The sequence below is a fragment of the Stylophora pistillata genome, chromosome 5 (genome assembly GCF_964205215.1).
Source record: "Stylophora pistillata chromosome 5, jaStyPist1.2, whole genome shotgun sequence".
Taxonomy (NCBI): Eukaryota; Metazoa; Cnidaria; class Anthozoa; order Scleractinia; family Pocilloporidae; genus Stylophora; species Stylophora pistillata.
This window is the reverse complement of record NC_142523.1, coordinates 322,501-336,445: the sequence shown is the minus strand read 5'-3', so window position 1 is coordinate 336,445 and position 13,945 is coordinate 322,501. Positions and strand designations below refer to the sequence as shown.

Below are 13,945 nucleotides of genomic sequence, written 5' to 3'. Positions count from 1 at the left end.
TTTATTTACAAATGAAGGAATCGTGTTGAAGAATTACACCAAGTGTGTCTAAATATCGATAAAAATATAGCTTTAAGCTTACGCCGGGTTTTAAACAGCAGCCTTTTTAAACTTTTCGCAATCAGCCATTTTGACTTCATGCCAGGTTTAAAACTTGAGCGCTCTAAGTTCTGAACCTGGATGGCATGATGCCGTAACTCAGCTGAGCGAATGTAATACTTTCAAACTAAAATTATCCGAAAATCACCCAGATGAAGACATGTGGTTACATACTTCTAAAAACATCTCTGCATTGAAAATACTGGAAAATGCTAACTTCTGGTAAGCACTTCTAACACTAGGCTGCAAAGCCCAAAGTTTTCCTGTCAAGGTTCTTTTTCGATCGAACAGTCCCTGAGGCCAATTTCGCCCTACCTAAACAAACAAACAAATAAACAAATAAATAAATAAACCGTTGCGGCGGTGTGTCATTATTCCGAAGCTGCTAGGGAATTGACGTGAATATTCCGAACTCGCGCCGCTTCTCCGCGTATGGACTTTTGTCAGTGCGTCATTGGAACTTATCCGAAAGTGTACTCTAGATATACGAGAATATGTGGATGTTCCACCGAAAGGTGTACAATCAATCAGATGCCGCAAAACTACCCTGACGCAGCTCGAATCAATTTCGTTTTCCCACTCTTGTAGCTGATCAAACGTACCGTAGTTTCTCGGTTACAAGGCGCACTCCAAAATTAGAAAGACGCACTTAAAACTTAAGACGCACCCCAAACTTAGCAACTTAGTCAAGCCAAGTTCCCAAACTGAAAATTACGTGAAAATACTTGATTAAGACTGATCGGTTCAGGCAAGTGTTTAATTTACTGCGATCATCTACCTCGTTTCCTTTAAGTTACTTAAGTAGAAAATCACTGTTGATTTACAAACAAACCTCTCTTAGCAAGAGTTTCTTCAATTTCTCGTCAGCATCATCAGGTAAATTACCGACACGAACAATCTTTTCATCAGGGAATGAATCTTTAGCAAGAGCTTCCAAGAAATTGTCCAAGGCGTGATTCTTATAGGTCACGACCTGTGTACAAGGTTATCAAAAAATAAATGAGTAACAGGGGTACTGAGTTTCTAGAGAAACTGTGCTGCTGCGTCGGTGGGGGTAACAAGGTAATTTGGTTCTATCAACTAAGTTGAAATTGTAAATTGGCCACCGTAAAGAGTTAAAAAACTGTTTCGAGCGTTAGTCCTTCGTCAGAGCGAATGGCGAAGGGCTTACGCTCGAAACGTCAGCTTTTTAACTCTTTACGGTGGCCAATTTACAATTTCAACTTAGTTGATTAAACCAAATAAATTTGAAACCTCACAAACTCAGTTTTTTGATTCTGCAGGGGCAAGTAACCTACTTTCCAGCAAGTTTGTTCTGCCAAAAAAAAAAGTTTGTTACGCAGACTACATGTACTAAATCATGCACTGATGACATAAAGAGTTCTGGAAAGTGCTTTATCTTACAAGAATAGGCCCATGGCTTTGTGGCACCCTCATGGACAAAAGAAGGCGCACTAGGCGCACACCCACAAACGACTTTCCAGTTCCTGGAGGACCCTGTGAAAAAAGGGATAGCAAGAATGTTGGATATGACCAAATACTTACATTTGAATATTTGGGCCAATACAAGTTAAAGCATTACCTGAATCAGCACAAGCTTGTTTTTTAGTGCCACGGCAGCTCCACTGCTGCAAGCTGTGTTGGATCAAGTTTGGGTTTGAAGTTGCTATTCATCCGCATTCTCTCGAGATCTTTCAGAGGTGAGTAAGAAGACTCTTCTTCCTGACAACTCAGCGACTCCTTATGAAAGATTATTTCCCAATTTGGAGGACTTTTTATGTCGGTTAAGTATTCAGGTGGCTCCATGTAGTTTGATTTTGGATAAACCAAGAACTCTTTAAATGGAACATGCTCTGAAGACAAAAGGGGAAAACAAGTTCACGTACTTTTAATCTCTCCTTGTGTTAACGACTGACTATCAAACGATTGTTCCTTGACAGTAAGTCACTGAATATCACAATAATTGCAAAACTTAGTGCTAAAAACCGAAAGTGCCATAAAGAGTATGTGATAGTAAACAGAGGGTAGTAAAACAATGCTGCCTTAATTGTCCATTGTAATCCAAATTAAGAAATGGAGCTGATAATATCAACACCAGTTGGACAGAACTTGACAGAGTTATTGACAGAAGTACCTCATCCCTATCTCTCTCCTCATGACTAGAAAAGAATCTTTCTATCTTAAGTTTATTCTACAGTTCAAATGCATGATTCCCTTATTTCAATTAAATTCAAATAACAACAACAACAACAACCTTTATTTATGTGTCAAATCTAAAATAGCAGTTATACAACCACTAACTGGGGACACTAAATACTACCTAAAAATTTAAGAAATTTAAAAATAAAACAATATATATGTACAATTTAAAATCTAACCTAAGTCTTACATAAAAGGCAGTTTTCACATTTACTATCAGTCAATTTAGAAACAAGGTCTATTCTACGTATGTTACATTTAAAAGATGATATGGATGTCAGTTCTCTTACATTTCTTGGTACAATTGCCCATATTTTGGGTCCCATATATCTAAGCGAATGTTTTCCAAAAGTGACAGTATTAAATCTAGGTATACCAAAATCATTATTACGCAGTGTGTACCTAAGTTGTGGAATTTGAAAAAGGCTACATATGTAATTAGGAGATAAATTGTTCTTTACCTTATACATAAGAATGGCTATATCCTGTAGTCTTCTGTTCTGCAGTGTACTTAGGTTAGCCATGTCTAATAATTTATCATAACTACTCCCCTTATCACAGTAAACTGCCCTAAGTGCCCTTTCTTGAATACGTTCCAATTTTCTAGTATCACTCGCCCTACAAAAATGCCAGACAAGATGGCTGTATGTTAAATACGGAAGAATGGCTGCCTTAAACAACTTCAGCTTGGTGTCTGTTGGTATCATATTCCTGAGCCTCATCAGGACTCCAACACGCTGGCTACTCCTCTTACAAATGTTAGCAATGTGTTCATCAAATTTAAGCCTATTGTCTATATATACCCCAAGAAGTTTTAAACACTTGGTAGATTTAACTTCATTGTCATCAATTATAATACTATCCATATCATTATTTTTATTCCCAAGTGTCATTGTCTGATACTTGTCATAGTTCCCTTTTAAGAAATTCGATCTATACCATCTGGAGGCTAATTCGGCACTTGCTATTAACTTATCATGCACCTCAGTAACATTACTGCCTGCAGCATGGAACTGGTGGTCGTCTGCATACATATTGATATTAGAATTAGAATTTACACTGTATGTCAGATCATTTTGGAACATGTTCCATATCAATGGTCCAAATGCGGAGCCCTGTGGACATCCCCTTGACCCCCTCTCCCACTCACTCACTGTGGATCCCAACTTCACCCTATTGTACCGATCAGTGAAGTAGGAGTCCAACAATTTTAGACTGTTCCCCCGAATACCATAGGCCTTTAATTTAGCAAGTGTGAGTGGATAGTAGAGGGAATCAAAGGCTTTACTCATGTCCGTAGAAAGAACACCTACCACTTTATTATTGTCTAACCTTTGCGCTGTAATACTTCCATGGCTGAAGCAAATGCCTGGTAGAAGGTTTGGCTCCGAGCCATGTAAGCTCCATCAACTGAAGATTAATAAAGGGTTGGGATGAAGCATTAATATCTAAATCATTGCAACCTTCACTGAAAACCAGGGCTCAATAAAGTATCACCAAAGATTTGTGAAATAAATAGTGCATGGCTGGTATGACATGTAGTTTCATTTGGGCTAACAATCCCATAGGATTCCCAAATTGTCTGACTCTCCATTGAAAAAGGACTCCCAAATGCATGTTCACAAGTTACATTCAAATCATAAACTAAAGAACTAGCTGTATTTAAATACATTGCATTAATGAAAGCATGGTTTCTTACTGGCATGATGCCCAATTTTATCTTACATGAGAGAATCAGCAGATACTCCAGCAAAAAATCATGAGCAATTTGCACTCAAAATCCAGTTCTCAAATTCTTAATTTGATTACTCAATCAAACCAAAATGAATAAAATGTCACACAACAATTTAATAGGTAAATATGGAGGCTACATGTACTTCATAGAACATGTCTTAATTTTTATAAAACCCATAACTAAATGGACTTTTCTTTTTTCAAGTTTTATGAAACAATTTGTTACAAATTAAAGCCTGAAAACTTACTTTTGTTTGTAACCTCCTGCATTTGTGTAATAAACTCTGCTTCAGAAAGGTCATTTGCTTTGTTACAAAGAGTAATCCTAACAATCCTGGATTTCAAACAATAATTATCAGTGTACAGCAATCACACAAACGAAAATAATTTGTAAGAATAATAACATTGACTACATCCATTACAGCAGCAGAAATGCAGCACTCTTAATTAATATCTGATACATCTGAGACCTGATTTTATGTACCATGCAAGTGGCTTTTTTCCCCCAATTAGTTTGTAATTACGTGTATCACTAACTTAAAATTCAAATGAGCAATTTCCAATCTCACTAAATGTATTTGTGGTGTTCGTGGGTTTATTACAAGCCAACATGAACATCTACCAGTTGGCTTGTTAACTCATTTAGTAGAACACTGCACTGGTATCACAGAGATCACGGGTTCAAATCCATTACAAGCCTGATTTTTTTTTTCAGGCTTTACTTTTAGAAGTATTGTTCATCAATGTAATTATCCCACTCATCTTCATTTAAAATGTATTTAATTCACCATTAAGAATTTACACTTTATAAAGTTGATCAAACAATTACCTCTGGCTAGAAAATTATTGACCTTCCACCAGACCCCAAATGGGTTTTTGAAAAGAGCCATCCAGGGAGATACACAGCAGATCTCCATACAAGAGGGGATCTTGGCTGGCAAAGATAAAAAAAAGATAATGTGTGCTATGATGAAAGTAAAAGAGAAATCTTCCCTATAACACTTGATATTATTATGTGATCCAGAAACAGACCACATTATGAACTTAACACAGTGCTCCATGCAGCAACTGTTTTAGTCGTAATAATATACATGAAAAAATTTCTCAGTTCTGATTGGTTAAGATAAATGCAGTTTTCAGTTAATTCAGTGTAGAAGAGAGTTAAGTCAGTGCAGAAGAGGGTTAATTCAGTGCAAAGAAAGAAACAAACCAGACATTCTGATTGGTCAGAATGATTGATCAATGTCAAGGTCAATGTCAAGGTCAATGACACTCTCAGGGTTTGAATAAATCATTTTTGCACTTCATGCTCGCACTTTTCTTCTGCATAATAATATGAGAAGCTACCTTGCATTTTTTCATGTATAATTTATTATTAATACATAATCACATGACTTTCGCATGCAATTTGGAATAAATAAGCACTTGTAAATTTTTTCAAAGACCACAAATTGCATTCGCCCTAGGGATAAAAAGGATAAAACTGAGCCGTGATTGCTTCTCGGAGTGGGAGGCTGTTCCTGCAAGGGGTACCACAGGGCACAAAATTGGGCCCCTGGCTGTTCCTTATCATGATAAAATTAATAATCTTTCTGTAGCAGACACAATTCTTTGGAAATACGTTGATGACACCACTCTTGTCGAATCAGTATTGAAGAATGGGTCTAGCTACATGCAGTTGCGTGTAAATGAACTTGTACAACAGTCAGAAGCTGATGGTTTCCAATTCAATGAGTCTAAATGTAAAGAACTGAGAATATCATTCTCCAGATCAGGTAGTCTGTTTGATCATATTACTATCAATGACAAGCAAATCGAAGTTGTTTCATCCGCAAGGTTGTTAGGAGTGATAGTCTCGGACAACCTCAGGTGGAACGCACATGTAGAATCTATAATTTAAGCAAAAAGGCTGCAAAGCGTCTGTACTTCCTAAAACAGCTAAAGCGTGCTAAAGTTCCATCTGAGGATATGCTACTTTTCTATACAACATGTATATGCCCTGTATTAGAATATGCATGCCCAGTTTTTCATCATTCTTTGCCGCAATATCTGTCTAATGAAATGGAAAGGTTGCAAAAATGTGTGTTGCCGATGATTCAACCTGACTTCTCCTAACTGAGGCTCTAGTAGCTCTTGACATTGCATCACTGTACGAGAGGAGGGAGATCTTGTCTAATGCTCTATTTGATCAGATTGTAAGGGATGAAAGCCACAAGCTCCATGATCTGCTGCCTCCACGCAACGAGTCCACCTATTGCACCCGCAGCCAGAGATACTTCAAGCTACTGATTTGTAAGACAAATGGCTTCAAAAACACATTTATCATGGCAAACAGTTTTAATTATTAGTAGCTATCTTAATTATTTGTATTTTGGTTTTTGATACTTCTCCTATTGTATTTTATTGTAGACTACATTTTGCAGCTTTTATTGTTGTTATCTTAGAGTAAGAGATAATTTATTCCCATTATAAAGTAAGTCATGTTTCAGCCCGCCCAGGGGCTGCAATAATTTTACTTCCCAATAAAGCTATCTATCTATCTTGCCCCTCTTCACCCAGGTGTATAAAAGAGTACCAGCAATTTAATGCTGGGGGTAACCCTGCGATGGACTGGCATCCCATCCAAGGGGGAGTAGAAATACTCCTAGTTGCTTCATGCTACAGAAACCGGAGTTAAGCACCCGCCTAATGGGCCACTAGGCTCGTAAACAGACTTTATCTTTACCATCTATCTTGCCCCTACAGGCTCATGCAATTTTGTTAGTCTTTGAAAAAATTTACTCGAGCTTATTTATTCCAAATTGCACTCGAAATCATTTGATTACCTATACAGATTGTAACAGCAACTTTCTTCAGCATAATAAGACATTAAGTTTGGCAGTCATGTACAAAGACATAATGTTTTCACAGTCTTTAAGTCAAATTCATTTGAGAATATTAACTCTTTGAATTTATGACAAAAAAATTACTCATCTTCTGTCCTCTTCTTTAATAAAATTTTTTTTCATGGTTCCCAAATATTGTCTTTAGTTAAGATTTCAAATGAATATACAAAAATGAATGCCAGTCAAACCTAAGGGAAGTTTGTGTGGTCAGTGATCCAAGTATAAGGGGTTTAGTTGAGCTTTGGGCCTGCTACTAAGATCATATGTAATCCTGAAATTCATAGGATTTTTGTACCAGAAAGGACTTAATAAATAAACTAAATAGATTGGTTTAGTAATTAAACATATCAAAAGAACATCAAGATTTTGATACATGTACTTACTCAAGCTGTTCATTGCTATTTTCAGATGACTCTGATTTCTCATACAGCAGTGAAAGTAACATCATAGTTAGAGAATTCTCATGATCAAGGGAAGCTCCTCTCAGGAAAACTCTGACAATAACACAATGTCATTGAATACACAAATTTAAAGCAACACAAGACAAGCATACAAGTTTTGTGCTGCAAAGTACATGTATCTTAACAAAGTACCAACTAGAATACATGTATTGTACATTTGGACTACAAACATACAGTCAACAATATTACAATAATATTTGGGTCTCCTAGAAGGATAAAGTGAATCAGCCTATGAAAATCATTCTCCAATCCTAGAAAAACAGACTGTGTTCATCTTGTACATAAGGTGTTGTTCAACGGAACTATAAGGCGTTAGTATTCACTGTCCGTCCATTATGACCCTAATTGTGACATCAGAAAGTGCAATATCATCGCTATATGTGGGAGTAAAAATTGCAATTTTTCTTTCACCTGTACATTGTCATATCTTTTGAACTGCATTTGGAACCATTTGTAACAAAATCACTTATTCCATTGCGCAACTTGTAGAAGCATTCCTCCCTGAGAAGTCTGGAGTACGTATTTAAGTATTCCTCCTCTGAACTGTATGGTCGTTCCTTTCTTATCTTTGGCAAGTCGTCTGTCTTCAATCCTAAATATAAAGACTACATGAGTATTTGTGGCACATGTACAACACTATCAAAAGAGCCTTTGCAAGCTTTTATAAATTTACTTTAAACATCTGCAATTCCCCTGAACTCCACTATACAGTTGTTAACAAAACTTATTACCATAGCAACTAGCCTTGTCTTTATCATAACAAGGTCACCATTGACCCTACGACTCCTAACTCTTGTTCAGGGCTAAGAACACAGCTGTGCAATGGACTACTGTAGGTTTAAAAGTTAATTTGAGAGTTTATTCTCTTCTACCACAAAGTAAAATTCTGAAATAGGTACTCAGGCTAGTTCATTTCTTAATCAAAATTTGGTTTCTATTATAAGCTCAAGTTTGTCGTTACACCTGGCAGTTTTCACGAGCTAGTTTAGTGCCCAGCCCGCAGCAGCTAAGCCACATGTGTTATGGTCGTCATTTTTAGTGACGACCTTGAGTAAGTCGAGTTAGTTCAAGTTTCTTAGTGTGTTCTACGTGTTTTTTAAGTACTATTCCTATTGTTTGGTTCATTTTCGATTCAGCATTTTCTTCCTCCATTGCATTGTTTGTTTCACATTCCTTTTACCTTTTAGGAACCGTGTAATCCTTCGAGTAAATCACTGTGAAATAAGAGAAGATTGGTACGCGTTCAGAACTTATTTGTGTCCCTGACGGATTTAAAGTGCTTTAGTGCCTACATCTATGTGTGGCGTTTGATTCCAATTAACAAATGGTAAACACCACAGCGTACACTATTGAGTTATGGATGCACGCGGGAGGTTGCTAAGCATGAAAGAAGCGTAAGAGTCGCTCGAGGCGATAGCCGAGAGCGACTCTAGCTTCTTGAGTGCTTAGCAAACCTCCCAAGTGCATCCATAACTCAATAGTGTACGCTGTGGTGTTTACCATTTGTTTTATAACATAACATTGATACATTGTAGCTAAAGAGTTCCCTTTTAGTTAACAAATCTTACGCGACCAGAAAAAACAAGCGCGTGCGGAAAAATAGTCTTTGCATTTGCTCACGTCAGCAGCGTACACCCATGGGCAAATGGGGGACGCTAAATTGACCAATCAGAGCGCGTGCTTTACTTTGGTTGTGTTATAATAGCTTAGATTTAACAGGTATTAATAACAATAAAATGCACTTAATACGAGGGCTCAAACATCAACAGATGGACCCACCTATAAAATTAAAAAATAAATTCAATATTAAACTCTTACTGGGTTCATGAATCTCTTTCACAGCTGGTATCAAGGGAAGATCTTTCCACTGCAAAGCCTGAATGTCTTCACGCCCTTGAGGCACCTCTAAGGCAATAATGGATGACAGCTTGGTTAGAAAATCTATAGCTGCTCGTCCATTCTCTATGGCTGTTTCTAAGTTGGTGGAGTTGTCCACTAGCTTATACAAAAGAACTTTAGCCATTGGTAAAACATGTGGACCAGCAGCAAGAAAGGCACTGATGACATGTTCCAGAATCCACTGAACCAAGCTGAAAATTTAACAATTGACAATTAATTGGGAAGAAAATGTAAAATATTACATTCACTGTAATTAAATAAAATTAAATTATCCTTTCCTCTCATCACCACAAGCTTATTATCAGAAAGAAGGTGACAATGTATCATCTGTAGCTGACATGTACCAAATACAAAAGAGAAATTGAAAATAAAGAACCTCATTATAATATAAAATTTAGAAACAATCTGCTAGCATACAAGAAAAAAATTCAGTAAAGGATCTTTAAATCGTAAGCCTTGCACTCCCAAGATCTAAATAGTGATTCTCCACACTGTTTGTCACTCTTCCCTCATAATTTTAGTTCTAAGAATTTAGTAGCCAATAATAATAATAATGATAATTTAATATTTATATTGTGCAAATTAACATGTGGATATGATCAAATGCGCATCACAACACTTTTAGAGGGAATTTGGCCGGACTACATCAGCACTTTACAAACATTCGAAGGAAACTTATTATTTTGAAGATGCCCCCTCCCCTCAATTCCCAGTAAACAGGCCAGACCACATCACAGTAATCTCGTGAGTGGGTTCCTTAAAGTCCCCTGCCTAACCAAATTAACTAATTAATAGATGCAGGAGCCAATCACACAAATCATATCCCTCTAGCTGATCACTTTTTCACTTCTTGTCACCTTTCTGCTTGATGATGTATCAAAATAGTGCAGAGAAATTCATGCTTTGTCATTCCTGGAGTAAAAGGGATAAATGTATTGAAATAATTGAAAAGACTTAAATTTTTCACTTGTTACCTCACATCTTCAGTCATCTCATTGATAAAATCTGGAAAGAATGTTTTGAAGAAAGCACTCTGCTGAAACTTTTTCACAAGCTGAATGACTGTGTGTGACATATTTTTCTGGGCACCAGAGCAAATCTTGTCAACAATGGATAAAATCTGCACAGCCATTGTTGTGTCATACTGTTCTTTGGAACGTTCCAGGATGTAGTCCCATACTGCAGTACATCTAAAAGTGGCACACAAAAATTAATCAGTAGGTCATACCAGAAAATTGGTTGTAATTTAAGGTCCCTCAATAAATTAATTAGGAAATTGTGATGCAGTTCTGCTTTTTAACTCCCAAAATCTGATTGTAAGTTGAAGTATTATTGTTACCTGTTTGCTGAATAATAAATGGCTATTATGAGGAGAAGTTACATGTTATTCACTCCAGGGAGTTTAAGAGTAATTCTCTGAGAAAGTGAAGCTAAGTTGGAAATGAAAATTTTTAACCACCCTTAAATTTTTGGATGGAGGTAGGTTACCTGGGAGGATAAACAAAAACAACCATATTTGGATTGGCAGATGTATCATTTCCATGGTAACCACACTAGGTGAGGTCAGCCTCAGGACCATGTTTTGAGCAAAAGTTGCACTCTCAAAAAGTAAAAGTAAACGAGCCTGGTTCTTGGATGCATGTGAACCAATTCAAATGAAATTCATACAGATGGTAGAACCACTCTCCCAGTTTATTAAATTTTCCATTAAAATATTTTGGGTCCTATCAACAAGAAGAAAATGCTCGTCTTACTATGTTCCCTGTCAACCATTAGACACACAGGAAAAACAAGCACAACCACATTCATAATTTCTCCGAAAGTGCTCTTTCCACATAAACCAAATTAGCAGCAGAGATTACATGGATATTGACGTTTCTAAATATCATAAAATCAATTTTGGGAAAGAAATTTTGAGGGCTCTAGTATTTGGCTCAAACAGGCTTTAGAGAGACAAAATCAGCTTCAAAAGTATCTTTTATCATCTTGTCTGTTACATGTAACTAGATTTAGTTGATAAGGTTTTGGTCAACAAATTTGATGAAATATAAATTGATACAAAACCTACCTCGAAGGTTTTGGGAATTTCCTCAGGATGCTTTCGTCAAGGGGTTCTCTCCAGTCTCTCCTTCGCTCGCTCCATTTTCTTGACCAAATCTAGCACAGACTTTAATCTAACGGTTACTCCCATCGATTATCCAGTTTGCCGTGTTTTAGACTAGAGATGACGATACAAGTAGCCTACATACACTTGATAATGAAGAGTTGACATGGTCAAAACATGGTCGAAATACTTGCGATTTCTGCTGTCAAGCACCCAAATTAATCAATATTGTTGACTAGAAGTAAATTAAATGTGTCAAGATCAATGTACAAAGCAAATGCATGCCTCTGAACGATCCAAAGTAACGTCTTTGGCTAAAATCCAGTCAGATGTTGCGACAGTCGATTGAACGCATAGGCTGGAAGTCCAAGAAGCATAACTGCTGACCAGATGTAACACAACGTAATGGGATGTAACACTGGATGTATGTGTGATAATATCCGCTTGTTACTTGTTATGGGGTTGTTTTACAATGGCAATGGTGAAGAAAGACCCCCCCCCACACAAAAAAAAAACCACAAAAAAAACAAAAACAAAAAAAGAAAAAAAACAAAACAAAAGACGAAAATGGAAAAACCAGAACACCAAAGAAAAATTAAACGTTGAGCAATCTCCTACCCTGAGAAACTGGGAACAGGGTTGAAATGTTTGGGTGCTACTGGGATGAGTTTTCCTGTTATCTTCTTGATATACTGGGATTGGTCTTTTACCAATTCAGGTCACTATGAACTGTAGTTTTGTGAAAATTCCATGAATTTCTAGTGAAAAACCCATGAAAATTATTTCATGGCCCATGAATACTCCAAAATGAAAATTCATGGAGTTATTTTAAGCCCTGAATTTTCCATGAATTAGGGGAGTTTTTTTCATGACCCATGAAATTCTTTTAAGTCTACTTTCATGACCCATGAATTTTCCCTGAAAGTCACTGGAATGAATTCCACGACCCATTAATTTCTTTAAAAGCCTACTTTCATGACCCATGAATTTTTTTGTCTACTTTCATGACCCATGAATTTCCCCTGAAAGTCCCCAGAATGAATTCCATGACTCGTTAATTTCTTTAAAAGCCTACCCATGAATAATTCCAAGAAATTCTCAATATCTTGAATGTAAAGATTTTAGTCTACCTTCATGACCCATTAATTTCTTTTAAAGTGCACCTAAACCCAAAAATTTTTTCGCTTAACAAAATAAGCATATTTTTTTGGAGTATTTCTGTGCAAAAATTTTTCTATTTGCTTAAATCTTCAATTTTCTGCGCCCAGACTAAGTGTGTGGTTGGAGGACGTAGCAACGTGCGAAATTTGCAAGAGGGCATCGCGCTTAACACATTCCTCATACAACACACCTAGTCTGCATATTTGGGACAATATTGACAACAACCTTCCCAAACAAGTGAAAATATGTGAAATGCAGACTTTCGTGTTCTCGATTTGATGTCCCATTACCCGCTAGAACCATTCCTCTTTAAACTCGGTCGTGAGTCAAGATGGCAGCCGATTTTCCGTATTTTGACTTGGCACAGAAAATTGAAGATTTGAGCAAACAATTGTACAGAAATACTTAAAAAAATACGCATATTTCGTTACGCGAAAAACAATTTTTGGGTTAAGGTGCACTTTAAGTCTACTTTCATGACCTAATAGTTTCCTCAGAAAGTCACCAGAATTAATTTCATGTCCCCTGAATGGCAATAAAATAATTCCGAGAAATTCTCAATATCTTGAATGTAAAGATTTTAGGACAAGGAGTAATTTTAGAGGCTTAAAACTTTGGTTCAATAAAAGGTATGCTACACAAAATGTACCAAGAGATATACATACATGTATTGTATATATATGTTTATCATGAAATTTATTATTCAAACTAAGTTTTAGTAAATCTTTACATAAATAAGCATTTTTTCATAAAGTAGCAGTCAGTTGTGTTAACTGCAAAGTGTCAACAACAGATTTGCTTTCTAACCTTAAAGGCCTCTTGGATTCCATAATCGTAAAGTTCTTAAATTGTGATGCAAAATGTCTCATGTCCACAGATGTGCCAAAATCATAAAACATAAACATAATGATAAACATGGGAACGCTTTGGAATGTGCACATCCATTTGTAGGCGAGAATTCCAACGTACCATAGTCGCTTCCTTCTCTTGTACAAATGTTTCTTTGTTGAGACGCACCTGACCCTATTGACACCGCTGCTAGTTCAGTAGAAGCGAAACACTCACGTCAGGGTTTCGAGTCTTTGTTTCCTCGATAACTTTTGGCCACAAATCGTTCATTTGTAGTACGTTCGATTCTTCTCGATTATTTCTACATAGAGTGAGTTCACATTATTATTTATATCATCTTCAAAACATGGATCCAGGGTTACGCATCGTCCAAGAGCAGAGTGCCGGTCGAAGAAGTCAGCAACATTTGCGCGCTTCTCTCGAGACTGAAATCGGGCAAGCCAGCGGATTCTATTTATTAGCCAATGACAATTCCCAAAATATCCATGCCCCGTGATCGGAAACAAAGAAAATTCTATTTGGCGCTCAGCTTTAAAAGGTACTTTTCATCGGTT

The 13,945-nt window shown here is 36.8% G+C and overlaps 1 pseudogene across 1 annotated transcript in view; it reads right to left on the bottom strand.

Moving 5' to 3' along the window:
- Nucleotides 1-13,945, bottom strand: part of LOC148729725 (NFX1-type zinc finger-containing protein 1-like) — a 32,912-nt pseudogene that overhangs the window by 11,995 nt on the left and 6,972 nt on the right. Inside the window, exons 4-14 of the transcript XR_016001515.1 lie at nucleotides 10,252-10,467; nucleotides 9,197-9,468; nucleotides 7,790-7,970; nucleotides 7,301-7,411; nucleotides 4,862-4,966; nucleotides 4,281-4,366; nucleotides 3,631-3,708; nucleotides 1,682-1,952; nucleotides 1,504-1,596; nucleotides 932-1,072; nucleotides 274-414 (exon numbers count right to left, since the gene is read on the bottom strand). The product of XR_016001515.1 is annotated as an NFX1-type zinc finger-containing protein 1-like (transcript). The remainder of the gene's footprint in view (nucleotides 1-273; nucleotides 415-931; nucleotides 1,073-1,503; nucleotides 1,597-1,681; nucleotides 1,953-3,630; nucleotides 3,709-4,280; nucleotides 4,367-4,861; nucleotides 4,967-7,300; nucleotides 7,412-7,789; nucleotides 7,971-9,196; nucleotides 9,469-10,251; nucleotides 10,468-13,945) is intronic.